The following is a 27,284-nucleotide window of genomic DNA, read 5'->3' on the forward strand; positions in this document are numbered from 1 at the left end:
TTCCTTAACCAAACTACCTATCTTATTATTATATAGAGATATAGGTACATTTGTGAATGAGGGTAGTGTAATATTTGTATACAGGTGAAAAGTGGACCCCCCAAAGTCAATGTTACTGGTGGGCCCTTGGCACCCCAGTCCGACACTGCACGGGTGGATTATATTTGTCATCATTAGTCATTTAGGACAACATTGGATCATTCAGAGATCCGCAATGAACTCCTGGAATGAGTTTGCTGCACTGAAAGTAAAGGGGCCGAATAATATTGCACGCCCCACTTTTCAGTTTTTGAGTTTCCACAAAAATTTAAAATAACCAATATATTTCATTCAACTTCACAATTATGTCCCACTTGTTGTTGATTCTTCACCAAAAATTTACATTTAGTATCTTTATGTTTGAAGCATGATATGTGGGAAAAGGTTGAAAAGTCCCAGGGGGCCGAATACTTTCACAAGGCACTGTATATATTATATATATACACATACATACACATAAAGAAAAGACTTTATTACAATTATTATAATAGAAAATCTGTTTATTTCATTTTACACAGGTGGAAACGGATGTATGAATGAAGCCCAAGTCAGAGGTGGAGCAGGGATCAGCCCTGGGCATCACATATTGCTTCATGTGCTAATACATCATCTTTATCTAATACACAATACACATACTTGGTAATGGCAGGTGTGACTAAGAGATTGTAGTAAAGTACTTTATTAGCAATTGTTACTTTCATTCATTCTCCAAGCTGACACTTATCCTGTGTCATGATCCCTCTAGTGGCTGCATTGAGAACAGCAGTGTCGAGAGTTATGGAATAAGGCTACTTTCACACATCCGGTGTGTGGGGTCCGGCGGCGTGTGGCCGGCCTGCAGCCGTGACACCGGATGTGTGTGCGGCGAGAGATACGGCTCGGACGTGATTTAAAGGAGCCGCAGGACGAGGTGGACAGAGGCAGCCGATGAGAGACAGCTGCTGAAAGGGAGGTGAAGGGAGGGGAGGAGAGGAGAGGATAGGGGAGGGGAGGGGAGAGGGGGTGGAGAGAGAGAGACATGGGGGGTTAACACTTAGTGTCCAGGCGAGAGAATCTCTCTTGCCGGGCACTTGTGGGGTTAACCCCACAGAGAGATCTCTTTCTCTCATCCAGACACTGTGAGTGTTAACCCCACAAGTGCCCGGCGAGAGAGATCTCTCACAAGTGTCCGGGTGACAGAGAGAGATCTCTCTCTCGCTCGCCGGGCACTTGTGGGGTTAACATTCACAGAGTCCGGGCATGCGCGGTGGAAAAAGCCGGTCCGGCGCTGACAAAAAACGTTGCAGGGAACGTTTTTTGCAGATGCCGGACGGCTAATTTATGCCGTGTCCGGCAACAACCGGACACGACGCATAACCATCCGGCACGATGCGGCGACCATGAAAGCTTATGGGACAAAACCGGATCCGGTGCTGGATCTGGTTATTAAAAATTTCGCCGCATTGTGCCGGATTAAAAAAACCGGATGTTTGAAAGAGGCCTAAGCGCTGAGACAATCTGATTTATTTACCTGCCAATTTTCTTAAAAGGAGTGCAAAGCATAATCTAATGCTGTTTATTAGGAGGTATAATACAATAAATAAAAAACTACTTTTCACTATGTAGCATCTCAGCATCACTCTCTTATCCATCATAAATTTAGGAAAAAAAAACAAACATCTATTTATTATGACTGTTATTTCCCAGTTTTAATGATAAGATTTGCAGCATTTTATCAGTTACTGCTGGAGTAATTTTTTTGATGCAAAAGTGTAAAAAATAAAAGGGGGCAATTCCCATGAATTTGACTCATGGGTACCCCAACCCTGCTAATTCCCAGCTTTGCTCATTTTGACGGGCCTACTTGAAGCTATTGTAAAAATGCCACAAGTCGCAAAAGATTTGCATCAGCTTTCTGGTGTAAACATGTTGTAAAACATTCCGGGTCTCACAATATGGCTAGACAACTGACATTTAAAAAAAAAAAATACAAATTTTCTTTCACCATTTAAAATAAAGCAAAACACACACAATTGTGGGATTGTAGGTTTTTACATTTTGCAACACTTTAAATCTTTTTCCTGCTTTCCATTACGTCACATGATTAACATGAATGGTGTAATTAAAAAATACAACTTGTCCCTAAATAAATCAAGCCCTCATTCATCTGTGAATGGAAAAATAAAAAAATTAAGGGGAGAAAAAAAAAAAGAAAAAAAAAAAAAACATCTGTAAAAAAATAAAAATGGCGTGAACATGTACACCGCTGGAGTGTTGCTAATGCTCAGATTGCACGGTCATCTGCCTGGATCCACAGACTTTTAATTCCCAAGCCTAGAAAGAGTCCAGCATGGCAAACATGACCTCATAAGACTTAGCGTTTATGCCATCATAATTAAAATAAGGTATCAAAGAACACAGGAACCCATGATCTGGCCACATGTTTCAGAAGATTCCACACTCTTCACGTCCAACAGATTTCTGTCCCTCTGTAGCCCAAGGGCTTGCTAACACGACCTTAAAATGCGGCTAAATGCTGTTTGATGTTTTATTGGCTAGCAATCAGACCAAAGTTATTCTATAGAGCAGTGCCAAGCAGCGCTTTTTTCTCATGCCGATTGTTTTCATAATTGGCCTGATTATCTCGTATGGCAGAATAGATGGCCGTGTGACCCCAGCCTTAGTGCTCATACTCACATACGAGAAACTCGGACGAGTCTCGCACGTCACAATACCTGGCACTGCTGCCGACACTCGGATCGGAGCGTTCAGCTGCATGTATTTCTATGCAGCTGAGCGCTTCGGTCCCGAGTGCCGGTGGCAGTGCCTGGTATTGACGTGCAAGACTCATCCAAGTTTCTCGCCTGTGAGTATAAGCCCTTAGGCCAGTTTCACACGTCCAGATAATTCCGGTACTGGAAAAACCGGTACCGGAGCTATCCGTGTGTCCATGTGGACACATGGTACCTCCGTGTGGCAACCATGTGCCGCAAGTGAGCCACATCAGGACCACACGGATGGCGCCGGGAAGAAGCGCTACAGTAAGCGCTGTTCCCGGCGGCTGGTGCTGACCGCAGCTGTTATTCTTCTCTCCTGCTCTGCCAGCAGGAGAGAAGAATGAATGAAAACCTGACGTGGGGTCCCCTGTTGTGAATTCGCTTTCTGGCCTTCCTCTGGTTACTAGTGAAGGTAGTGGAGCTGGTTCTCTTTCCGGGCTCCCTCTGGTGGCTACTGGAGGTAATGGAGCTGATCTAATTAACAGAGGCCTGCCACCTGATGATGAGGAGGATGACTGGAGATCTGGAGTTTCTGAGTGGATTTACGACAGCCGACTCCCTCTATCCCTGCTGGTGATTTTTTCCTGCCTCCTGAGGTCTTAGTTTCCAGCTCAGTCCCTGCATGCTCAAGCTAAGTGTTCTTTTGCTATTATTCTTATTTGATTTGGTTTTGTCTATTTCAGTTTTATGTGGTCAGCCAGCCCCGGCTGGGGCTGTGCTGAATTTCCATCCTTATGCCACTGTTTGTGCCATTTTATTTTTGTCTCTTATTAGATTGGCCTCTTTTTGCTCTGCATTCAGAATATACCAGAGTGCTGATATAGTGGGCAAAGTCTAGTGACTTCAGTATTTTTCTATCAGACGTGTTGGACATTTTTTGCAGGTTTTTTTGCGTGATTGCAGACAGTCTTTCCTTTCCTGTCCTGTCTAGTTAGTGTGGGCCCCATCATTTGCTCAGTCTATTTTCCTACCTGCGTTTGTGTTTTCATCTTGTCTCACCGACAATATATGTTTGGGGGCTATCTATTCCTTTGGGGTCTGCTCTGGGGCAGTTTAGATTTCCCCTTTCTTGCTTTAGGCTTATTTAGTTCTCCGGCTGTGTCAAAGCATCTAGGATCATCGTAGGTACGCTCCACAGCTACTACTAGTTGTGTGGATAGGATCAGGGGTCTTAAATCCGCTTAGTTACCAACCTCACTGGTTTTCTGTGGCTTGGCTTGGTCTTGCTTTCCTCCTCGGTGACCCAATCATAACAGACCCCCTCATTTTATGAACCAACCAGACAAAACTTACAGCTGGGGGCTGCAACCCTCAGCTGTCAGCTTCATCAAGGTTGGTTCTCAAGAATAGAAGGGTCCCCATGCTGTTTTTTTAATTATTTAAATAAATAATTGAAAAAACTGTGTAGGGTCCCCCCTATTTTTGACAACTAACCTGACTAAAGCTGACAGCTGAGGGCTGATATTCTCAGGCTGGTAAGGGGCCATTGATCTTAGCCCCCCACAGCCTAAAAACAGCAGCCCCCAGCTGCCCAGAAAAGGCACATCTATTAGATGCGCCTATTCTGGAGCTTTGCCCGGTTCTTTTCACTTGCCCTGTAGCAGTGGCAAGTGGGGTAATAAGGGGTTAATGTCACCTTGCTATTGTAAGGTGACATTAAGCCTGGATTAGTAATGGAGAGGTGTCAATAAGACACCTCTCCATTACTAATCCTATAATAAATAAAGGGGTAAAAATAAACACACAATAAGAATAAAGTATTTTAATGAAAGAAGACAACACACACATTGTTTAAATCTTTATTACACTGGTAATTCCTTTGCGACGCCCTTGTTCAGGAAAAAAGGTTAAAATAATAAACCAACAATATACATTACCTGTCCGGCGCTTAGTCACGTCCCGCGGCGTAAATCCATCTCGGGGGGTTAATAAGTTTAATGGAAGCAGAGCGCAGACTCAGTGATGAGCGGTGACGTCACTGCTAGTTACTGAGCATGCGCTGGCTGCTTCCATTTATTCTACAGCCGTTTACAGTCGGGAGCGGCTGTGTTAGCAGAGCGCCGGCTGTAAACGTATTACAGCTGTCTGGTTGGTTCATAAAATGAGGGGAACCCCATGTTGGGTTTTTTCATTCATTCTCTCCTGCTTGCTGTAGCCGGCAGAGCAGGAGAGAAGAATCACAGCCGCTGTCAGCACCAGCCGCCGGGAACAGCGCTTACAGTAGACGCTTCTTCCTGGCGGCCGTCTGTGAGCACGGAGGACAGTGTGAACCTGTGCAGCATGTGTTGAGGGCCGTGTGTCCATGTTAAAACGGACATGTCTCTGTGTTTTGCACACGGGCACACGGTCCGTGAAAACACTCTGACATATGCATAGACCCTTTCATTTGAATGGGTCTACGTGTGTCAGTGTCTCCGGTACGTGAGTAAACTGTCACTAAATGTACCGGAAACACTGACGTATGAATGAGGTCTTATGGTGAGACATGGGGCCAAGCGAACCTCCTCCACCTTGTCTTCATATGATCAATTATATCAGTGAGAGAGAGAGTATGTGCACACGTTGAGTATTTGCACAGTTTTATGTGCATTTTTACTTGCATATTTTTCCCATTCATTTGTATGGGAGAAAAATTATGCAAAAAACGATGAAAGAATTGACACACGGCAGACTTGAAAAAAAACACTTTGGTTCAAATTCTCAAACAAATAAGCATAAAATTTCTGAAATCTCTTTCACTACACCAATACAGTAAAATTCATCAGAAAAAAAAGTGAAAAAAAACAGAGGTAAAAACAAAACAGGTGAAGAAGCCCAAACAGTTAAAACAAATTCACAAAATAATATAAAACATGTATCTATACATTAACGAGACAAATAAAGACTAGTGCCCAAAGTTCATAAACATGAAAGTCTATGATAGTAACGCGTTCACACTACTCATTGAATAATCCTAAAATTCAAGTTCTCTTGAATAGAGAATTGCATTGCCTGTGAATAATGTTGAAGGTCACGCACAAACATTCAGTATTTGATCAGTACTTTACATCAGTATTTGTAAGCAAAAATTAGGAATGGCTGATACATACAGAAGTGGTGACTTGTTTCTACAGGGTGGACTACTTGTATGGATGCACCTAAATTAAATGGGAATGGTTCGTGATATCAACTTCCTGTTTGTGGCACATTAGTATATGGGAGGGGGGAAATTTTCAAGATGGGTGTTGACCATAGCAGCCATTTTGGATCCAACTTTATTTTTTCCAATGGGAAGAGGGTCATGTGACACATCAAACTTCTTGAGAATTTCACAAGAAAAACAATGGTGTGCTTGGTTTTAAAGTATCTTTATTCTTTCATGAGTTATTTACAAGTTTATGACCACTTACAAAATGTGTTCAAAGTGCTGCCCATTGTGTTGGATTGTCAATCGAACCCTCTTCTCCCACTCTTGACACACTGATAGCAACACTGCAGATGAAATGCTAGTCTTTAGGCTATTTTCAGACTTGCGTTATGAGGCGCAGCGCAGTGCCGCCGCTAAGCTCCACCCTCCGGTCAGCTCCTCCTATGGGTGTATGATGCTGCATGCTACCGGCGTACCTTATATTTAGCGATGGGTATGCTGGTCGTGCGCTGGTATGCTTTTGCCGGTGCATGCGCCCTTTTGGCGCTGCGCCGAGGGCACAAAAATGCAACACAGTGCGTTTGGCACATGTCGGCGCAGCACCAAAAGGTGACCGCCCGCTGCCACCAGAAGTGAGACCAACTTGATAGGCAGGGAAGTCGGATGAACCCAGCACAGGCCTCAGCCGGCCACCAACCAATCATCTGACTCAGGAGAAGGAACGGACAACCGAGTTATGCTAAGTGGAACGAATATATAGACTGCCATTTTGAACTACTCTTTCCATATTTACCCCTCAGCATTTACCTGTTTATTCCCTGTTGCTCCCTGCGAGGAGGTACCTATAAAACAAGTAATTGTTAACCCCTGCTCTGTTCTTCTGTGTCACTGCATCCGAATACCTGAATTACAAATATGCGCCATAACACAGCTCTAATACTTCTGGAACCTTGAAAACTTGCAATAAAACCAACTATAGAAAGGTTGGATAACCATATGCAAAGGTAAGCCATCACCTGCAAAAATGCCATCTCTCCACAGAAAGAGTCACAATTTGCAAGCAAACATTGTCCAGATCACATTAGGCCGGTCCACCTGAAAGGCTATCAATAGGGAAATCACTAGAGATGCGTTTACACATTTGAGTGGAATTTAAATTGTACTCGAATTTTTAAAGAATCCATATTAGCCAAATTGCAGATATTTTTTGTAATCCGCATTTGCGAGGAACCCAACTTTAGTCACCCTTCTTCTGAATGGCAAAGAACAAGAAAAAAGGTTAAAAAATTCTCATTACTTCATCGTCCATCTCTCTGGCCCCTCTGCTTCTCAGTCATCCATCCATCCATTTCTCGTTTCATCTAGTAATTGCTGCTGTGAGTACTGGAATGCTGAGCCTCTTCATGCTAGGCCAAGACTACAACTGAAGACATACTGGACGGTTCTGTACATGTGTATGCAAGGTCACGAGTGATGGAGTCACGTCACAAACTTCGGAATTTGTACAAAACTATCCCAGGCTTCATCAGACGCAGAAGTCCTGCCCAGGGATTCGGCGCTCATTGCGGCAATCAGAAGATGCATTCAGGATTGTATGACTGATATGTGGGGCAAAGAAGTCAAAGAGGTGAGGGGAGTATAAAGTTTTTTTTTTTATATATTCTTCATCTTACGTTTAATATGCTCTGGGATGTGGAGTATAATAAATGACATTAAATTTGGAGAGAATAATGTCTCTGCGAATCAAATTTCCCAAGAAAATCCATGCAAGTAGGCAAATTCGAATTTTGCCTGATCCTTTCATCTCTAGCAGCTAGTCCAGGGAGTAAACAGAGAAACTCCCGCTGCAGCCATCTACCCTCAGCCACCTGGGCAGCACAAAGACAATCAACAGTAGACACCCACCACAAGGTAAGTGCGCTGCAACCACCTAACCTGCAACACGTGTGGGCAGAGCAGGCCACCAGTCAAGGAATACTGTGTGACCATTGCGCGCCATTGATGCAGTGCGTTTTCCTTCAGCCAGACCACAACTCCTTGCAGTCACGATGGCCCGAATGCCACTCACCTGTAGACCACCACCATTCTCCTAGGCAAACAGCACTCCCACAGGCAACAGGTTGCAGTTAATTTGCTTAAATCAGATCCAACCTTACATTCACATCATGCAACTGGCGTGTACCAAAACAGAAGTCTAAAATGATTCTCTGTTAAAAAATTTACATTTATAATGTCCCTTATCCCACACGAGAGCTAAACAATTTCTCACTACCACTAATTAGTTGGAAAGACATATCACCATTACCTGAAAATTATGGAAAAACATAGGACCATTAACTGCATTTAGATTAAATGATTTCCCACTCACTTAAGTATATTTTTTTCCTATGAGAGCTTGCTGGCATATTCCCATTATGTTCACAGCTAAAAAAAAAAAAAACTTGAAGTAGATATCTAAATAGTAAAAATGAGTGGATCTTTTGAAATTCAAATTTGCTGAATTTTTCTAAAAAAATGATTTGTAGCAAATAAATTTCTGCAAATCTCAATATTTTAAATCTTGGAATTACTCTGAAAATGTGTTGAGAGGAGAGAGCAGGAAACTCCCTGCCCATAAAAGCTTATACTCTACAGTAAAAAGAAAGAGGACCATGCTGACCATAAGAAATGACACTCTACAGGAGATAGGACCATTCTGAGTATAGAAGCTTAAACTCTACATGATAGAGAGGACCCTGCTGAACATAAGAGCTTACACTGTACAGGAGAGAGGAGCATGCTGACCGTACAAAATGACACTCTACAAGAGAGAGGACCCTGCTGAGTATAGAAGCTTACTACACTCCACAGGTGAGAGAGAGAGGACCCTGCTGACCAGTGGAGTAACTACAAAGTTATGGGCCCTCTCCTCCATGCCAAAATATACGCACATCTCCGCTCTGTACACCTTGTACACACATGGCTTCGCTCCATACATCTTATACACACGCAGCTCCACTCTGTTCAAAACTGTACACACAGCTCTGCTACATCCACACTGTAAACCCCTCCTGACCGCACACATAAACTTTACCTCATCCAGCGCCATGACAACCAGCACAGCAGAGTCCTGCAGACACAGAGGACCCTGATCATGTGACCCCTGACTCCTCCTCTCCTGTGACCTCATCACAGGTCCTGTGCGCACATTGAAGAAAACAGGCTAGCGACGGGCTGCTGTCATTGCGGTTGGTCTCTGCGGGAGGGCGAGGATGGGGTGCATGGGGGGGCGTGGCAGCTCAGTGCAGTGAGGGACGCGGGTGGGGGTTCAAAAACGGGACTGTCCCACGAGAATCGGGACGGTTGGGAGATATGCTTGCCGGGCCCCTGACTCCCCCGGGCCTGGTTGCAGTAGCGACTGCTGCGACCGTGGTAGTTACGCCCCTGCTGCTGACCATAAGAGCTAACGCTCCACAGGTTATAGAGAGGGCCCCACTGACCATAAGAACTTGCACTCCAAAGGTGAAAGAGAGAGGACCCTGCTGACCATAAGAGCTTTCGCCTCGTGAGATGAGTGCATGACTTGAACAGCTGCTGCAGCGTGAATATGTCTGCACTGTATGTCAGCGTGTTACATATTTGGAAACTCAGGTAATGTTTCTCAATATCAAGCTTGCAACACTCAAGAGCATTGAAAACCTGGAGAGAAGTTTAAAGCTCACTGAGCATGCGCTGGCTGGGGTGTAAGTAATGTACCAGGATGTGTTCCTCTGTAGGGGTGGCAAGGGAAGGTAATTAGGTGGTGCTACTGATGCTGATAGGCGGGGGAGGTGTGCTGATCCAACAGAACTGGGGGGTGACCCACTTCTTGGCGCAAACAGACTGGAGACTGAGACAGTACTGTAGTTCAACAGGTCTGGTTTTATTCACCCACTTTGCCGACATCCACACTTTAATACAGGACTGTTCACTTTTCCTCCTCACACAGACCTGGGTACCTTAGATGCCTCTGTGCCACTGTAGTGGTGTCCTCTGCGGTTCTCCTCACTGTTGCTGCCCTAGGCACTTCCACCACAGCGCTTCCCTGTTCAAAGTACACCGGTACCCAATCTATTCAGACTGTCTCCGTCTGATGCTTCTGTGCTCCTGGGTCACCCCCCGTGACCATCTCTACTGTCTGGTGCTCTCTGAGGGCTCTCTACTGCGCAGCAGACCCTCCTTTCTAGTGAGCTCCCCTGGCTGACTGCACTTTCTGGAAGCTTCTCCAAGCCTTTATACTCCCAGCCTAAATAGCTGCGCCTACTATCACCTGACAGTCACCTTTGACCAATGAGTGTGAACTTGACCTGTGGCAGTTATGTAACCACTCTCTTCTCTGCTCCCCACTGCCCTTCTAATGGTCACACTCAATACGGCACCCTTTTTCCTTCTTCTCATTGCCTCTATTTCTACACGGAATTATTCCCTCTGCCTTTTACTAAAAGCAGATTTCTCTGTCAGGTCAACCTCCCCACATTCTCCCTTCCTTTAACCATTGTCGTCCTCGACAATCCCTTCCCATTCTCCTGGGGTGTATGTGGTGTCCGGAACCTGGCACTTTAACAATATGTCAAGGTCGGCATCTGGGTCACACAGACCCCTTTGTCACACAGACTCTCGATCACACAGACCCCTTTGTCACACAGACCCTTTTGTCACACAGACCCCTTTTGTCACACAGACTCTCAGTCACTGAGACCCCTTTGTCACACAGACCCTTGGTCACACAGACCCCTTTGTCACACAGACTCTTGGTCACACAGACCCCTTACTCATGTACCCGGTCTGTCTGTCTCCTTCTTGTCCTGTCGTCCTGTCATCTTGGACAAGTCATGGTCATCATACTCTCCGTACCCGGGACCTGCTGAATACACATTTCGTTGTTTAAATTAAATAACACTTTAACATTTCAAATTCACTACACCCTTTTCCACATTTGTTGCAATATGTTTTTATGAAAACAGAGCTTCTTTTTTTTCTTTTTTTTAAACATAAAAACTGTCATACTGACATACTCCCCCTTCCTTTGACCTGAGCATCCCCTTTATGCGTTCCCACTGCGTCAGGAGATAAACATGAACAACAACAAAAACAATTCTATAAATGCGGACGTGAAACTGTCCGATGAATTGCACAACTGTGCATCAAACTCCCGGGCCATCTCCTGAGGCCGATGTTTTGCCAACTCAGCAAGGGACTTAAAGTCCTGGGACTCTTGGGGTGTCTCTGGGAGTCCCTTTTACGGGGGCACATAATCTTCAGGGCAAGCAATTACTGCCACAGCGTAGTAGCCTCGGGGGCAGTACTCCTTATAATAAGAGACCCAGTCTCCTTCTTGCAAAGCCCGGCCGTGCCGGATGGACGCCACATTTAGGTAAACTTTCTTTCCAGTGGCGCGGTCCTGGATAAAGCCATACCCTTTCTCCCGGCTTGCGTGCACCAGCCTCCCGATAGAACGTGGAGCCGCCATGCTCGCTTCTCCTTTTTCTTGGAGCAGCCCCCCAGATCTCCCACTCTCTGGCCTTTTTTCCTTCAATGACCTCCGCAACCCAGGCAGAGGGTCCAGTGTAGGCCACAGAGTCCGGTGGGTGGGTCACGGTCGAGGTTGAGGGCTGAACAGAAGCGGCCGCAGGCTCCGATGGTGAGTAGGCCACAGCCGGCTTTGACAGTGACGTAGATGCGGCCACAGGGGAGGCCGCAGCTGGTACCAAGGCTTCCACGGGCTCTGGCAAAGCAACCTCAGGTAGGGCCACAGATGAAGCAGCGGCCGCACATTCCGGTAAGTCAGACACTGCAGCTGATGGCCTGATTTCAATAGTGCCCGGGAGTGAGACCGATACGTTTGAAGTCAGCTTGACGGGGGCTACGCCGTCGCTCAGAGCTGGAGGCACCACAGCGTATAGAGGTGGGCGGGGAGGCCGAGGACCGGTGTCAAGGCCCCATTTTCTGTCCGCTGCATGGCACACGGGAGCGGGGTTTTTCTGGGGTGTCACCGGTGGGGCCGGGGACACGCTCACCTTCCCAGCCGTCGCAGCTCCCAGCAGACTCTCCCACCACTCCTGTTTTGGCCATTGATCTTCACCCCGCCGTCTGACAGGGCCGGCCTCCAGGCCCAACAGCTCCGCGGGGAGGCTCCCTGAGCAGGTCTCCTGACGTGTCTCCAATCCTTGGCGCCACCGCCATTCCTGGCATCCGACACCCCAACAGCTACAGCGTCTCATGCCGTCCGAGGTCCAGTAGCTGAATGGCACCAAACAGCCACAGCAGGTCTCTCCACCCGGGCCACTCCCGTTCTTGGGGGGGTGCGGCGGTGGGCTTCTCCACCCATCTTCCAGGGTCCAACACGAGGGAACAGTTCTCTTCAGACGAACACCACTCCCTCCAGGGGCGGATTTGACAAAGCCCCAGATCACTCAGTACAATCAGCAATGTCTGTACCTCTTCCTTTGGGCGCCAAACCACCACAGCCATTTTATTGGCAGCCAGCAATCCACAGTCCAATTTTTTTAAAATTTGTAATCCACAGGGAACAGCAACCAAACAGTTCTTCACCCTACACAACTTGGGGCCTTTGCTACTTGGTGGCAGGCATGCCGCTGAAGATGTTGTATTGGCGGCAATTGATCCTGTCGACTACGCCAAATGTAGGGGTGGCGAGGGAAGGTAATTAGGTGGTGCTACTGATGCTGATAGGCGGGGGAGGTGTGCTGATCCAACAGAACTGGGGGGTGACCCACTTCTTAGCGCAAACAGACTGGAGACTGAGACAGTATTGTAGTTCAACAGGTCTGGTTTTATTCACCAACTTTGCTGACATCCACACTTTAATACAGGACTGTTCACTTTTCCTCCTCGCACAGACCCGGGTACCTTAGATGTCTCTGTGCCACTGTAGTGGTGTCCTCTGTGGTTCTCCTCACTGTGGCTGCCCTAGGCACTTCCACCACAGCGCTTCCCCGTTCAAAGTACACCGGTACCCAATCTACTCAGACTGTCTCCGTCTGATGCTTCTGTGTTCCTGGGTCACCCCCTGTGTCCGTCTCTGTCTGGTGCGCTCTGAGGGCTCTCTACTGCGCAACAGACCCTCCTTTCTAGTGAGCTCCCCTGGCTGACTGCACTTTCTGGAAGCTTCTCCAAGCCTTTATTCTCCCAGCCTAGGTAGCTCCGCCCACTGTCACCTGACAGTCACCTTTGACCAATGAGTGTGAACTTGAGCTGTGGCAGTTATGTAACCTCTCTCTTCTGTGCTCCCCACTGCCCTCTAATGGTCACACTCAATACGGCACCCTTTTTCCTTCCTCTCAGTACCTCTATTTCTACACTGAATTATTCCCTCTGCCTTTTACTAAAAGCAGATTTCTCTGTCAGGTCAACCTCCCCACACCTCAAGATAAAGAGAAGTCACGGCCGAGAAAACTGACTCCTACACAGTTCCCTCACCATAATTATTTTACTTAGTTATGTGGATGACTCAACCAGAAAATAGAAAACATTATACAGACATTCAAGCAGGAGGCTGAGACCCTTGTGCTGAACAGTGCTGTGCTCAAACAATCTGTACCTACTATACTTTCTATAAATCTATCTACTGGCAAGTCTGCCTATACCGGCCACCTGTTACCTGTTAACAACTTCAGAACTGGGACAATTATATGAGTAATGTACAGGCTCGCCTGCAGTACAGAACAAAAATTTACAATCTTACAATCAATTACCTCCATCCATTTTCCGTCGCAATTTGACTTCAATGAACTCAGGAATAGTCCGTCCTCAACTTTACCAAAAATATCCTAACAGTTAACCAACTGCGACTGCTATTTAGCCATGAACAAAGTCTATCGAAGTTGAATAATTATCACCTACTATATTGTTCCTCAGAAAAACTCTCCTGAAACAAAAATGATATTCAAATTTGGTCTGAAGTCCGTTGCGTGCCGTGTCGGTACATAGGCGTGATTAGGAGTCTTAATTATGGAATAAACAGGAAACATGGCAGCAAATCCGGAAGTTCCGGACATTAATTTGGGCAATAAACGTGGCCTGAATCTAACTATAACTATAAGCCCTCTCTCAGTCTGGAGTATTTTGGCACCAGAATGCAGTGAGGAGGGTGCACGGTTACCCACTGTAGCGTTCAGTGGGCCTTAGTTTTCTTACCAACCCGGGTCTGTTCCGGACTAACAATTGGTGTATAGGGACGGATGCGGTGTCCGTCCATCAGGTGAACAGTACCATTGATGACTGTGACTTAACTCTTCAGCGGCCTCTAATACCTCTCACGCTAGATACTGGCCTTTTCCGTCTATCAGCAGAGTTCCTGGCAGAAATCTCACATCTGGACAGGTTCTAATCACACTCCACTCTGTTGCTGCGCTGGTCTCGGTGGGATGCTTCCATGAGAGGATGCAGTTGGATTCCCCTGCAGACACGTTCTTTCCTTGTCAATAAATGCAGACTATCCCTAAGATGGCTGCACTTCCTGTTCCTGTGCTTCACATCACCTCAGATTGTAGCTCCACCTCTGACATTCTTATGTATCTTAGAATCTTTTGGCAATGCTTAAGTAACAGCGACATCTAGTGACTGAATAACAACATTACTGCAGATGATCGAACCTATTTACAACAGGTACAGGATTATACAGATGCAGGTATACACATTTATACCACCATGGTGACTCAATACATCTCACAGGAGCAATTGATACAGAGGAGGGTGGAGGTGGGTAGGTTCAGGAGCCAGAAGTGGGTAGCTGAGTGACAGTTACGAGAAGGGGTAGGTAGAAAAGTGCCAGGGAGCCAAGTCCTGATCTGGCACAACCTAGTAAATATGCCCAAAAAATATCTATGTGCAAAGAAGAAGTAGTACAATTATTTCTATGTTATTTTTTTCTTTAATTATATGGAATTTTTTTTTTTCGTTTACTCATTCTAGGGTAGATTTCCCTCAACTCAAGTCTTCAAGGCTCTCCAACAGATCAATTTTTAGGATTTACTTAATGCTGTACAGGTGAGATGCCTTGTACAATGCTAAGGAAATCCTGAAAACCTAATCTGATGATGGGCCTTGAGTGGGAGTTGAGTGCCTTGAGGATCTGTGAATGCCTGTATATTTGCCTGTGATTGTTCATTTTACACTTGTAATGACAATCTCTTATAAAACAGTCACAAGCTTGACTTCATAGGTGTTCAAATATGGCAGACATGAGTGCCGTCAGAAGGCCCCCCCAATGCAATGACAATATTACCTGCAGTGTGCATATATCCCTATAGAGACTACTTAAGCTATAATACATGCATCAGTTCATCTGCACAAAGTCTTTGCAGATACATTCCTTAGATAGTTTCAAGTGTCATTGCCAAAGACTGGGTCTGAGTTCCATTATTTGTACTTTCCTCTGTATCTGCTGAGACTGAGTGTAAGGGCTCACTCACACGGCCGTAGATTCTCTCATGCAAGAGTACTATGCTAATGGCAGCCCTCCCCCAAAAATAAAATGGGGGGGTTTCATGGTAACACAGACCCTAAATAATCAATTTTGGTCATGATGCTTCATAGATTCTTGGTATTTATGGATGTCACGCCTGGGTCAAAATTGCAGTTCAGTAAGCTGTGGTAGCCACTAGCAGGTTGATTCCAGTTCTGACCAGATGTTTTGGTGCAATTTTTATGAATTTTCATTGGTGGATTCACAAAAAACGGGAAGAATTTCTCCATAAAAGGCCCACTTCCGTCATTGGTTTTCCCATTCATCTATTGAGAAGAAAAGAAGATCCTAGAGAAGAAAAGAATATCCCAGAATGGAGAACATTATACAGCAGCTAGTTTTGAGGGCCAGCAAGGAGGATGGTGCTGAATGGTCAAGGAGCTGCTTGGCTATAAAACCTCCTGCAGCAGCAGCTGAATTTAGATCTCCTCCTCCAGACCCGTGTTCCCCCTCACCAGTCATCGGAAGAAAAATCGCATGCCTCGCAGAGTGCCAAGAGGATTCGGAGGCCCAGGGTGTCATATTCATCTCTGTCATCTTCAACAAAGTCCGGCAGCTGCGCACAGGAAGTGCGCGTTAAGTCACAGCGGCCCTGTTCCCGGAAGTCTCGCAGCCCATCGCGAGACTTTAACCGTCGTCATCTGGAGTCGCCGTCAGCGCATCTAACCGCTGCAGCTGTAAAAGTGCAGCGGCAGCACCTCCTCCCAGGGACGCACTGGCTCTGGCGGCCGCCCACAGTTCCATGCCAGACACGGCACCATCATGGAGATCCACTGCACTGGATTCCGACAGAGGACAACCGTACGTCGACTGCTGCTGCTCAGCTGTGTTTGCCCTATACTCAGGGCTTGAGCACAGGCTGCGATGCGGATCCAGATCAGGACACCGTTTTTCCAGAGGGGGTGAGAGGTTTCATGTGCCCCTGTCTGTCTCTCACACCAACCTCAGATCACTTATTAAGGGAATTTTGGCTTAAACTTTAGGTGAAGCAGCTAATTCTGCTTTGCCTTCAGCTATTCAGCATAAATCTGATGATGTCAGCGTTCCTTCTATCATTGACAGCATTGTCCCACAGAATCTTTTGAAAGAGGCGCTGATTTGTGAGCTACCTCCTCTGGGCTTCCATTTGAGCTCCTCAGTCAACGATCTTATTTGGAGTAGAAATTATGTTGATCTGTTTTCCCTATAGCCACAGAAAGAACTCCTGGGTAGATCTGAAAAGAAAGAGGTTAAGTCCGATTCAGATGATAGAAAGCGTGGAGCTCTTAAATTTTTTAATAATTGGCTCCAGGCATTTTCCATTTACTCTGCTGTTATCTGTGAAAAGTTCCCTAATTTATATAGTGGACTTTTTCAGCATATCAACATAATTTTGGAAGCCTATCGTAACTTTGGAGGCATGGCCTGGCTTAGTTATGATGAGGCTTGTAAACAAAAATTTAGCCGTTCATCCAAACGTTATGTGGGATGTTTGGATGTTAAGGATGTTGGTCTTTGGATCAATTTGATGCTCCTGCAGACACTCATTTGTAAAACACCCTGTCAACAATTTTAATAATAAGAAGGGAGTTTGTTTTGCATTTAACGACACGTATTGCAAATGGCTCAATAATTGCAGGTTTCGCCACGAGTGTTCCTTCTGCGGGGGTTCTCACCCCAAGTCAAAATGTTGTAGGAAGCAGATCACACAGCAGTCCATGGTTAGAGAATTTCAATTCAAAAGCTCCGACACCAGTGAAATTGGAAAAAATGGTTGCATGGTTAGACAGGTATCCAGAGTGGGAGAGTAAGAACTTGCTATACCAGGGTTTTTCCTCAAGAGTTTTATATCCCCCTTTAAGAGGAGTGGGTTGCACATTGGTTAATAACTTACCCTCATTGACGAGATTCCTTCATATAGAAAGGGGAAAAATTTGCGAAAATTGGAATTAGGCAGAATAGCAGGTCCATTTGATTCTCCTCCATTTCTGCATTTACTCACTGGGTATTGACCCTAAGAAGGAACCGGGTTCTTTACGAATGATGCATGATTTATCATACCCTCATGGTTTTTCACTTAATGACGAGGTGGATAAATCTTTGTGTTCGGTGAGCTATTCTTCATTTGATTCGGCAGTAGATTTACTTAAAAAATGTGGTTAAAAGGCATTAATGTCCAAATCGGACATTTAGGCTGTGTGCACACGCTGCGGATTATGTGCGGATTCATCCGCGCGAATTTTGTAAAATCCGCAGGTGAAACCGCAGGTCAAAAGACCTGCGGTTTTACCTGCGGATTGCTCTGCGGTTTTGCCCTGCGGTTTTTCATCTCCTCAATGGAGGAGATGGCAAACCGCAGGAGAATCCGCAGAAAGAATTGACATGTCAATTCTTTCTGCGGATTGAAAACCGCAGATAATCCGCGCGGAAAATTCCGCACCGTCTGCACTGCGGTTTTTGATTCCCATAGGGAATCATGGTACTGTACACCGCAGCAAAAACTGCTGCGGGTCCGCAGCGGCCAAAACCGCTGCGGAACCGCAGCAAAATCCGCAGCGTGTGCACACAGCCTAAATCTGCATTCAGACTCCTCCCGATACATCCAGATGGCTTTAATTCTTTGGGTTTATTTTGGTAATAAATTTTTCTTTGATAGATGTCTACCCATGGGTTTTTCCCACTATTGTTTTTATTTTGAAACTTTTTCTTGCTTTTTGCTTTGGGTCATCGAGTCAGATTCCCCCAGTGTGGGCATGCTGCTTTACCTTGATGATTTTCTTTTTATTGGCACCCCCCCGGGTCTCAGATTTGCCTTGAGTTATTGAACAAATTTATTTTAATGTGTAATGAATTTGGTATTCCAATTGCTTTTGAAAAAACTGTTCCACCAACTCAATCTTTGGATTTTCTTTGTATAACCTTAGACTTGGCTAAGATGGAATGTAGACTCCCTGACGAGAAAGTTTTAAAACTGCGCAACACCTTATCAGGTTTTTTATAAAAAAAAAAAAAAAAACAGATCACCCTTAAGGGGGTTTTACACACAGCGATATCGCTAGCAATATCGCTGTAATGTCACTGATTTTGTGACGTTATAGCGATACTGCTAGCGATATTGCTATGTGTGATACTTACCACCGACCGGCTCTCCCGCTGTCCATCGCTGATCGCGCGAGATCGGCCGGCTCCATTTCTCGTCGGGCGCTTCCTGCTGGGCTTCCTGTGGCGCCGACGAGCGACTCTGGACGCGGGCGGAGGACATCAGGATCGTCGCGTCTGACAGGTAAGTATCGTCCTCTATATCGCTGCTGCATCGCTGTGAGATCTGCCTGCGTGGCAGCTCACTAGCGATCATTTGCTGATGCACCAGCGATCCTGACCGCGTCATATCGCTGTTCGGGATCGCTGGTGCATCGCTAAATGTAAAAGGGCCTTTAAGGAACTTCAATATCTTCTAGGTTTATTAAATTTTGCGCTACGAATTATTCCTATGGGTCGTGTTTTTTCAAGGCGCCTTTATGACGCTACAAAAGGCCATTTGTCTACTGGTTCTCATATCAGGATCTGCTTGGATTTAAAACAGGATGTTAAAATTTGGCAAGAATTTCTCTCTAATTTCAATAGTAGATATTGCTGGCTGAGCCCCTTTATTTTCGATTCTTTACCTCTTTTATTTTCAACCGCTGCGTCCAAAGGCTATGGAATCTTGTTTTCCTCTCATTGGTCAGAAAAATATGTATCCAATAATGTAATTTAAAATCCCTTGGTCCTTGAACTTTTTTCAATTTTTTGGGGCGTATACTTATGGGGCTCATTAATGCAGAATTCGCAAATTTTAGTTTTTTCAGCTAACCAAGGTCTTATTTTTTCCATTAATACCCTCTCTTCTAAAAAAGTATGGACAGCTAGGATTTGAACTGTTTGAACTATAATATCTGGCTTAAGTCTAGATTAGGCTTGCACTTAACATTAACTAGGATTACATTAACATTATGGCTGGTCCATACAATCAGAGCAACTGTTACCACCCACCTTTCGTGTCTCCCTCTTTCCTCATAGACTGTAAGCTTGCGAGCAGGGCCCTCACTCCTCTTGTTATTTGTTATAATCTACTGTATGTGATTATTGTTATGCTGTAATGTCTATTGTCTGTACAAATCCCCTCTGAAATGTAAAGTGCTGCGGAATATGTCGGCGCTATAAAAATAAAATTTATTATTAAATTTATTATTATTAGGCACGAGCAAAAAAATTCCAACTTCTAATTCTCTTTGTCACCGCAAGTGGTTGGTATTTCACCAACAGGCACCAGACGCCGACGAAGAAGCAACAACTTGCCCCCCTCGTATTTGGGACTTAAATTGACGTTGATTCCTCATTTCATTGAAAAATCCTTAGCTGATATATCATGGGCCGATTATACGGCTGCATGACAACAGTGGGTTTATTTCTTCTTAATGAACAATTTTGACTTTGCGGTATCTAGGCCTGTGCCAGCGTTGAAGTTTACCAAGTTCTTAATTAATAAAGGCCTATAATATTCAGCCTTATTGAAGTCTTTGGCGAGTGTGTCTTTCTTTTTGAAGACAATTGGTAAGCCCCCCTCTAACCGATAACAGTTCTTAAAAGGGTTTAAGAGAGGCAATTATAAAGCGGAGTCTAGACGCCCTATATCTTTTTCTTTATTGAGGGATATCTGTATCTTTAAATACAGTATGCACTAATTTAGATGAGACATGTTTATTTAGTTCAGCTTTTTGCCTAGCTTTTTTTGCAGCATTTAGGGTAGACGAATTAGTTTTGGCAAAAAAATCTGAACCCTCTGGGTTAATGATTTCTGATGTTGTGTTTAAAGATTCTTATATGTTATTATTTATAATTTATAATCTAAAACCGATCAAATGGGTAGGGGTTCAAGAATAAAGCTAAATCCTATTCCTGAGTCAGTCATTTGCCCATTTGCTAATACAAAAAGATGGTTGGGGAGGAGGTCTAATGCTATAGGCCTGTTATTTAATCATGCTAATAAGGAACCAGCTACCATTTATTAATTTAATTCTGTTTCTTAAGAAATGTTTATCTAGTTTAGGAAAAGACAGGCTTAAAATTACATCCCATTCGGATCGAAGCAGCTATGGAAACTTCTAGGTTGGGGCTTTGTGATGGAAAAATTATGAAGTTAGGTAGATGGGAGTCCGGAAGATTTAAATTATACATGCACCATGATCTCTATGTGTTAGGGACGGCGGAACTCACTAAATATAAAATAATAGAAAGTGTGTTCACCGCCCGGGGTCCACCGTGCAGAGGTGTTAGACTGCTCTTATATAATGGCAGACGCACAATATGGCGGTATATCGCACACGGGTTGAACGTCACCCGGTGTGCACTGGGCGTACTCTGGTATATTCACAGAGGCGTTTTAAGGCATAAACATAAATGCCGAGCCTGTTGACCTCACAGGTCTCAGCGGGGTGCACGCACGGTATATGGTCACAGGACTCGGGCCCAAGACACAGGGTCGGTGTCCGTGTAGACCTACCGTGCGTGCGGCATCGCTACCGCGGACACCCACAAGTGCTGCTGACTGCAGCGCGGCAACTGACTCAGCCGCTATATGACAATGCCCAGGAGGGGCACACTGTCGGACGCTAGCTCTGTGGAGATGTACACTGTGGCTTGTAGCATGCCACTGACTGGCGCTGACTCTAAGGCTAAGTCCCTATCCACACACGTAATATCAGAGGGAGGGGATCTTAATGAGTCATTCACAGGTTCATGCATCCATCATCATTCACACAGTAGCAATTAGAGACTATACTAGCGCACGGCCGAGCGGCCATGCGGACCTTTTATAGCCGTGCGGGACCTTCCAGATCTCTGGGATGGACCAATCAGATCAGGAGAAGGACCTGAGCACGTAACTCCCGATCTCCAATGGGAGATCGTCTCGTGAGCATGCCCAGTAGCGTGACGAGAGGACTTAGCCACTGGAGTGGCTTGCTGCAGGGCAGCCTGCGCTGCTATTGCTGACCCAGAGGTGGCAGCAACAACCAGTCCTACAGAGCTGGTCTGAGCAGAGCGCCTGTGATACCGAGATTGCTGTGCAGGTTCCTGAGCGGTCGGAGGAGAATGGGAGACCGCAGGATGCAAGGCTCTGGATTCCTGCTGTGCAGCTGCAGGATCCTGACACCTAACACTATGATTATTAATATTCACTTTCAGGTCCCCTGGTAGGTTGGATGTTCTTTTATATTCTGGGTACAGAAGAGAGCTAGCCAGTGGCCTTAAAGGAAAGGTTCTCAGTATAATTCCTCTTCATCACAAGTTTTTTGGCACTTTATAAGGGGAATGAAATGGATAAATATAGTTTTGGAACTTAAGAAACTAGCTATTCATTTTCCTTATCCTGATCTTATTATTTTTCATTTGGGTGGGAATGATCTTGGAAAAATTAAAACCTTGGATCTTTTATCTTTAATGAGGAAGGATCTTTCTTGCCTAAAGCTAGAGTTCCCTCATTCCTGTTTTGTTTTCTCTGAAATTGTTCCTAGATTAATCTGGCCCGTGCCTAAACTATTTTTTCTAGAGAAGATTTGGAAAAGAGTCTGTAAAGGAATGGAGAGTTTTATGTCTTTGGTTAACCCCTTTCTGATGTCTGACGTATCCCCTGCTTTGAGGTGGGCTCCAGCGGTGAGCCCACTTCAAAGCCGGGTCATGTCAGCTGTTTTCAACAGCTGACATGTGCCCGCAATAGGCGCGGGCGGAATCGTGATTTGTCTGCGCCTATTAACTAGGTAAATGCCGCTGTTAAACTCTGACAGCGGCATTTAACGCGCGATTCCGGCCATCGGGCCGGAAATACGTGCACCGCTGACCCCCGTCAAGTGATCGAGGGTCAACGGTGCATCGACTTGACAATTAGGGGTCTTCTTGAGTCCTCTATGGATGTTGATTCTGGATTGCTATGGGCGCCACCCTGTGGTCACCCTGTGTAATCTGCCATATAGAGCCGAACTGATCATCGCCTCTATGTAGCAGAGCCGAACAAGTTATGGCAGCTTCTAGCTTCCCATGGAGGCTATTGAAGCATGCTAAAATAAAAAAAAAAAGTGCTTAAAAATATGTAAAAAAAATATATAAAAAGTTCAAATCACCCCCCTTTTGCCCCATTCAAAATAAAACAATAAAAATAATATCAAACATACACATATTTGGTATCGCCGTGTTCAGAATCGCCCAGTCTATCAATAAAAAAACAGGTTTAACCTGATTGCTAAACGGCGTAGTGATAAAAACATCAAAACACCAGAATTACGTTTTTTAGTCACCAAGACATTGCATTAAAATGCAATAACGGGTAATAAAAAGATCGTATCTGCACAAAAATGGTATAATTAAAAACGTCAGCTCGGCGCACAAAAAACAAGCTCTCACCAACCCGAGGTCAAGAAAAATGGAGTCGCTTCGGGTCTCAGAAAATGGCGCAATTTTTTTTCTTTTTTTTAGCAAACTTTGGAATTTTTTTTCACTACTTAGATAAAAAAGAACCTAGACATGTTTGGTGTCTATGAACTCATAATGACCTGGAGAATCATAATGGCAGGTCAGTTTTAGCATGTAGCGAACCTAGTGTGGGATTGCACTTTTTTTTGCAATTTCACCGCACTTGGAATTTTTCCTGTTTTCTTTTACACAACATGGTAAAACTAATGGTATTGCTCAAAAGTACAACTCGTCCTGCAAGAAATAAGCCCTCAAAAGGCCATATTGAAGGAAAAATTAAAAAAAAAGTTATGGCTCTAGGAAGAAGGTGAGGGGGAAAACGAAAAGCAAAAACGGAAAAGCCCCGGCTTGAAGGGGTTAATGGTTTTTCTTTTAGGCACGTGGATCTAGAACATTTTACCCCGGGAATTTACAGGCATGATATGATCCATCTTTCAGATATTGGGTTGGACATTTTTAATTTGGATTTCCAGTCAGTGATTGAGAAATGACTGTGGTATTTTTTTTTGGGGGGGGGCATGTATCACTGAGTCATGGCGTTTGGGAAAATCGCCCAGCTCCCTGGGTGAATTGGTTGATTTGAGGTTTATTTATTGATATTCTAATGAATCTATTAATTTATTGCAAAGTTCATTTTGGTTACCCTGAATAAACATCAAGGCCATTTTCTTCCATCAAATGTGTTTGTGTATTTATTGAGTATGTATGGGTTTGGTGTTACCATGACACTCAACTCAAACTCTGCCAGACTTTGAACGTAGTGTCATCTGAGTGTGATCAGATCTTCTCACATGAGAGAATCGCAGCACAGGTGTGGAGAAGATGGAGAAATTAATTTCTCCATCTTCTCCATTGTCTGTATCTGTGTGACATGTGACAACCTCTTCAGAATGTTGGTGGAAGCAGCTGCAACATCCTACAGTAAAACAGCATAAAAATCAAATCTAAGTACAAGAAGAAGATGCCTAAAGGGAATCTGTTGGCTTCTTCAGGCCCCCAAAACCACCACCATGAATTTATTGATCCTTTAATACCATTCCTAATTAGCCCCTTTAAGGACTAATGCAAACGCCTATGGATTTTGGTCCGAGCTCAGACCGCAATGCACGGACTGGATTTGGCTCACAACCAGAGTAAGACAGCTTTATGTTTTTTTATGACGCTTGCGTCGGGAGACCCACGGCCAGGACGAGCACTGTGATCCAAGGTTGGACCAAATTGCATGAATGTCTGAATGAGCCTTATTGATTTCTGCAAAAGCCTAAAATAAATTTTATAACTGCGGCGGTAATATGTTTACCTATCTGTCTATTAATTATCTATCTTCTATCTATGCATTAACTATCTATCTAGAAAAAGAAAAGCACAGTAGCACTCTATAGGAGCCAAGATATATGCAAACACTGAAAACACTGAATCTAAACTGTGTTATTACTGAACTTACAAAAATGAAGGTTTTTTAGCGCATAAATAGGCCAATTCATGTGAGCCCACCAACCACGACAAGGTGACCTCCGTCTGATGGGTCCCTGATCTACTGCACAAAACTCTCTTGAGCTATCAGCCTACAGTTAAATGGAAAAAACAGGTCTCTCCCAGGCTATAAGCCTACAATTCAAATGGGTAAGTAGAACTGATGAATATCACCAACTGGTCAATGGGAGGAGTGCAGAGTCTAAAATATAGAGAAAAAAACCTGACCAGCACCTCCTAAGTGTGAACAGGTGCAAGCTGCGATAGCTGTATTATATAGAAAACAGAGCATCACTATATAGGAGCCAAGATATATGCAAACACTGAAGACATTGAATCTAAAGTGTGTTATTAGGGTTATGGATTTATAGATTTTTTTTTTTTTTTAATCTCCTATGTGGTGTTTGAGGGCTCAATCTGATGAGCGCATTATACAGATGTGTGCTGTCCGTGCAAAAATCAGACCACACAAGAAATTGCAGCATGAACAATTCTCTTATGTATTTTGGATGAGACTCGCCCATTTGGATCCCATACGAATCATCCATATTTGTATTTTTACAGATATATTGCCTTCATTAACATAGGAAACTGTATTTTATCACTTATATTTCTGCTTTATAAATACAAATGTCACACAGGTGTAAAGAAAAAAGGAACTCACTTTCATAGATGGATATGGATGACAATAGTGAGAGTTTTCAGATGATTTTCCATTCAGTGTAATAGGAAACATTTCCAATGCCCTTACAATTCTCTTACATGTGTGTACAAAATGTTTTTGCTTTTAAGGCTGCAGTTTAACTATGAAAATGTTTCTGTCAATGGAAAACATGCATGAACACAGTGACCCCCCTAGGGGGAGCTTAAAACCTACAAAAGTGGATGCATTTCCACTTGAATTTCTTCAGATCCATCCATTGCACTACTGGATACATCTTTGCATCTATATGCATCCAATCTATTCTCCATTTGTTTCAGTAAAAAAAAACAAAAAACGGAGACCAGTAATGCTAAAAAAGAATATCGGTTGCGCAATCCTTTCTACACGTTAAAATATATGGCCGAAAAAATTACTGCTTTTATGATCATTTTTGGGAGGTTAGTAAAACTTAATGTATGTAATTAATTTGCTTTTAGTTGTTTTATTGGCCCATTTATAATTTTGTATAAATTTTAAAACTGACATCACTCACAGCTGAGAGCGTACTAAACTCGTCTGTCTCCTGTAAGGCTACGCTCCCACAATGGGTATTTGGTGAGTTTTTGATGTTGCAGATTGTTTGCAGCATTAATGCAGATATTGTGTAAATTAGATTACTTGGGGTTTTTTCATTGCTTTTACATTTGGGCATGTCTTAATGTTACGGATTGTCAGTGCTTTGAATGCAGCGGACACCCGCCCCGCCCAAAGCGCTGCCCCCTTTTGTATACGCGGTGATTCCGCATGTATTCATTGAACTTATGCGGAATCACCGCATCCTATACATAGAACAGTGCTAGTTATCTTGGAGACTGTGCGTCTCCGCAATTATATAGACATGCTGCAGTCTATAAAGACGCGCCGCATGTCCGGTTACACGGGTCTGCCACCTGCATCTTTGAATGCATAGTGCAGACGGGATTTCATAAAATCCCATCCACTATGCTGTAACATCTGGACGCTGCGGATTAGACGCTGCGGCTGTATGCAGCAAATATGCCACATGGAAACATACCCTTACAGTTTTGACAGCAATTTTTGTCTCTTTTTGGTTCATCATGTTTTAAATAAAGCTGCTTTATTAATGATACTTACCGGTATTTGATTTTGACAACATTTTATTGATGCAGTCATGGGCGGCTTATGTGCATGTTTACTGCACTTTTTACTTGCACATTTCCTGCATCTAATACAATTCTATGGGGAAAATCAGTACTTAAAACTCGGCATAGCTGCAAGAGAAATCGATGTGGTGGATTTCAAACATGCACTGCAGGTGAGCTTACTCTGCATAAAAATAAAACACAGTGGGCATGAGATTTCTATAAATCCCATCCACTTTGCTGGGACAGTAAGATGCTGCATTTGTTTTGTGCATTGAAAGAATGCAGAGAAAAAAGGAAAAAAAAAATCACCAAAAACTCAACGTGGGTATTTAATTTGAACCATCTTCAATGAGTGGGACAATGCAACTCGGCTTAGGCCCTTTCACATATCAGTTTTTTGCCCGTCATAATCCGTCATTTTTTGAAATGCCACTGGATCCGTTTTTTCTCATAGACTTGTATTAGTGACGGATTGCCTCACGTTTCTTCCGTCGTTCACCGGATCCGTCGAAAAATTTTTGTCCGGCGGCCGGACACGACGCACAAAGCAACGTTTTTTGTGTCCGTCCAAAAATCGGACAGCAACGGATCCTTCGCTGTCCGTCGTTTGATAGAATGAAAGCCTATGGGTGCCGGATCCATTGTCATCCGTCAAATGACGGATGCCGGTGATGGATCCGTTTTTTTTTTTAACTGAGCATGCTCCTGACAGGTTAAAACACAAAAGAAAGAATAGAGATATACGCATAGAATACATATATACACACTGCCTTGCGAAAGTATTCGGCCTCCTGGAACTTTTCAACCTTTTCCTACATATCATGCTTCAAACATAAAGATACCAAATGTAATTTTTTTGTGAAGAATCAACAGCAAGTGGGACACAATTGTGAAGTTGATCAAAATTTATTGGTTATTTAAAATTTTTGTGGAAAGTCAAAATCTGAAAAGTGGGGCGTGCAATATTATTCGGCCTCTTTACTTTCAGTGCTCACTCCAGAAGTTTATTGTGGATCTCTGAATTATCCAATGTTGTCCTAAATGACTAATGATGATAAATATAATCCACCCGTGTGTAATCAAGTCTCCG

The sequence above is a fragment of the Dendrobates tinctorius genome, unplaced genomic scaffold, assembly GCF_039654945.1.
Source record: "Dendrobates tinctorius isolate UK_male_01 unplaced genomic scaffold, ASM3965494v1 ptg000133l, whole genome shotgun sequence".
In the NCBI taxonomy this organism is placed as follows: Eukaryota; Metazoa; Chordata; class Amphibia; order Anura; family Dendrobatidae; genus Dendrobates; species Dendrobates tinctorius.